Source organism: Chenopodium album, chromosome 5 (genome assembly GCF_948465745.1).
Source record: "Chenopodium album chromosome 5, dcCheAlbu1.1, whole genome shotgun sequence".
Lineage (NCBI taxonomy): Eukaryota > Viridiplantae > Streptophyta > Magnoliopsida > Caryophyllales > Amaranthaceae > Chenopodium > Chenopodium album.
In genome coordinates, this window is record NC_137838.1 from 12,762,760 (window position 1) to 12,766,316 (window position 3,557).

The 3,557-nt window shown below is 34.7% G+C and overlaps 1 long non-coding RNA gene across 1 annotated transcript; it reads left to right on the forward strand.

The window, feature by feature from the left end:
* The first annotated feature begins 1,524 nt into the window (after positions 1–1,524).
* On the forward strand, positions 1,525–3,557 carry LOC145630468 (uncharacterized). Its single transcript, XR_014112056.1, has 3 exons — positions 1,525–1,600; positions 2,268–2,324; positions 3,415–3,557. It is a non-coding gene; the product is annotated as an uncharacterized LOC145630468 (long non-coding RNA).

Consider the following 3,557-nt stretch of genomic DNA (forward strand, 5'->3'; position numbering starts at 1 on the left):
GGACCTTGCCTAAGCAATGGAATTGCACAACTATTACTCTTGTTCCTAAAATCCCTAATGCTTCCCATGTTAAGGATTTTAGACCTATAGCCTGTTGCACTGTGGTCTATAAGCTCATTTCGAAGGTCATAACTGCTAGACTTGCTGCTATCATTGGTGAGGTCCAGGCAAGCACATTGGTGAAAATATCCTTCTTGCAACTGAATTGATCAAAGGCTATGATCACAAATTTATCTCACCTAGATGCATGGTTAAGGTGTATTTGAAGAAAGCCTATGATTCAGTTGAGTGGGGATTCTTGATTACTGTTATACAGGAGCTTGGTTTCCCTTAGAGATTTGTTAGCTGGATCTGGACTTGTCTTACTTCTGTCTCTTATTCTAATCTTATTAATGGTTTTCCTACCCCTCCTTTTGAAGCTAAGAAAGGTTTAAGACAAGGTGACCCTATGTCTCCTTTTCTCTTTGCTATTGGTATGGAATACCTTTCCAGATGCCTTGATGAGCTTAGGTTAACTCCTGATTTTAACTTTCATCCTAGATGTGAAAAGTTAAATCTAACTCACATGATGTTTGCTGATGATCTATTGATGTTTTCTAGAGCTGATAATGTTTCTGTTAAGCTTCTCTTCCAAGACTTCTTGAAATTCTCGGGTGCTTCCGGGCTTTCTGCTAATCTTGATAAAAGTGAAGTCTATTTTGGAGGAGTTTCTGTTGATGTTCAGACAGAGCTGAGAGAGCTTCTTGGTGTTTCTCAAGGTACTATTCCTTTTAGGTATCTTGGGGTCCCTCTCTCTTCCAAGAAGCTTACTATTGCTTAGTGTAGGCCTTTGATGGAGAAGGTGACTGCTAGAATTCAAGGGTGGATGGCTAAGCACTTGTCCTATGCTGGGAGGCTTCAGTTAGTGAAGAGTGTGTTGTATGGTATTCAGACATATTGGGCTCAAATTTTTATCTTGCCAAAGAAAATTCTGAAAGAGATCGAGGCTAGATTCAGGTGCTTTCTTTGGACTGGATCCTCTGCCCCTGCTAAGAAATCTTTGGTTGCTTGGAATTATGTCTGTATCCCTAAAGTCTGTGGTGGCTGGATGTAATACCCCGTATTTTAATGTATTTTATATATATATTATTTATTTAATAATAAAATATATTTTGGGTCAAACTATTTTAATTATTGGAATATATAAATAAAAACAAGTTTTGGGTCAATAACTAATTAATCTAAATGTAGCCCATTTTCACTATAAGGCTAATCATTTTATTTACTTATTTATTTGGGCCAATTATTCTTCCCATCATACCATTTCTTATGAGGCCCAAATAATTATAATTTACCCTATTCTATAAATATCCCTTTAATCCCCAAATTTGCCACACAAAAGTCAAAGGGGTAAGCTTTTTTTTTTCTTTTCCTTCTTCCTTGTTTTCTTTCTCTTGTTCTTACTTTTCTTTTCCCCCGCTTCACGTGAACTACTCACAATGCAAGTAGAAGTTGGAAGCTTTGCTCCTCCACGTCACCCGCCACCTCACACCTGCCACGTCACCAGCCACCTCCGGCCGCCCAGCAGCCGCCGGCGACCAGCCGACCACCACCACCACGGGTCACCTCCTTCTTCCCTTTTCTCTCCTCTTTTCATTCTAGCTATTTTGATGATTTTAATTATGGGTTTTGGTTTTAATTATTCAAAGTATGTTTGATTAGTATCATAATTATGTTTTGATGATTAAAGATTGTAAATTTTAAATAATAAAGTGTTTTATTTTCAGATTTCATAAAATTATAAGTTAGGGTTTTAATTATTAAAGTGTTGATTTTTAGGGTTCTAACTCACAATTGATTTGGGGGTTTTATATACCCTTTGATTGTAAGTGGTAATAAAGCTTAAAGATTGTATCTTTATGGAGTTTTAATGAAATTTTAATGGGTTTTTGTTAATAGAATAATGCTGGAATTTTTATTTACATACTACTTTTGTGTATTAATTAAAGGGAGTTGATTACCCATAAGTAGAGAATATTTTAAGTGGGTTTAATATAATTTTCAGATTTTTTTAAAGGGTTTAAGCCTTAAAAAGTATGCTGGAATTTTTATATGAATGCTATAATTGAGTTTTCACTTTGTGGTTTTAATTACTCTCTTAAAGAGAGAGTTTTAAAGGTTTTAAACCAAAATTTCAGCTTGTTAGTGAGGTTTTAAAATGTTTAAAAGTTGCTGGAAATTTGTGTATAGTAAGGTAATTAATATAGGTTTATTGTCCCTTTATGTAGGAGACTTGGTTCAAGAGGTGTTGTAGTGTAATTGACCATTTTAAGAGCTTAATTGAGGTACGTATGCGTACTTAGCATATTTTGATGATGTAGAATCATGCTAGGTTTGATTTCAATTAATTACAAGTAGTATCATGCTAAGGTTTATGTATGAATTGTGAAATTATGATGTTTGTGATTGAATTGGGAAGCATGAATTATTTGTGATGGTTATAGATTGGAAGATTATATTTTGGACATGTTGTGTTTGAACCACATCTTTATTTATGGCATGTTAGAAGGCATGATTAATTAAACTACATGTTTAATTTTGTTTGGAATATTGAAAAGGAATTTTATTATGGTTCAAATAATTTTTATTGATGCTTTAAGCATGAGGAAGGAGCTATATAAGTGTCTATGTACACAAGGAATAAATTGTATGTTGGTGCCTTTGTGCACTTAAGGTGTTTTTAACACCGAGGGATAGGATTTTTGGCGCATTATGCGTTTAAGGTGTCTTTGACACTGAGGTAGAATTAAAAAGGGTTCAACATTAAATAATATGTGGTCACTAATTATTCAAGAATTAAATTGGTATGTTTGTTTGATTGAATAATTATTGTTGATTGACTTATTATGCTTTGAGAGTCATCACCAAGTTTAATAATATGTAAATAACGTAAAGTGAAAGAGATTACGCACCAAAACTCTTGGAACGTATATACCTTGAGTATGAATAATGGGGGGAGTTATGGGGTTTTATATTTAACCATAACTTCTAATGGAGTACAGGACGATGTATATTCCTTTTTTTTATTTATTATTATGCGCAGGAATTCCGCCACCTTTGAGTGGTTTTGTCGCTGGCACGGTTAGCTCCCGTGTCTGTTAACCTCAAATTTATTTGGGGGAGGTTAGGAGGTGGAAACCCGTTCGTTGCGTAATCAATTCAAAATGAATTAATTAGTGTCTAGTCATTGTGTCTTGTTGATTGGTGTGTATGCTTGTGAACAGGTGCAATGAGGTAAGTGTGTGTTGATAGGTGAAAGCATGTTAGTGTGGCTAATTTACACTTATGTACTCAGCTTTGCTGATTGTGTGTGTTTGTGTATTTGGCCATCTCTTTACCTTGGCCCTATGATGACCCATTTCTAATGGAGAGTAGTGGAAACAAGTAGAGATAAACTTTTCAGGTATTGAAGCATGATCATGATGGGGCATGAGAGAAGAGTGAATCTTACTAGTTTTCATTAGGTTACAAGGTGTTTTATGCTTTATTTATTTATGACTTATTTTATGTGGACTAAC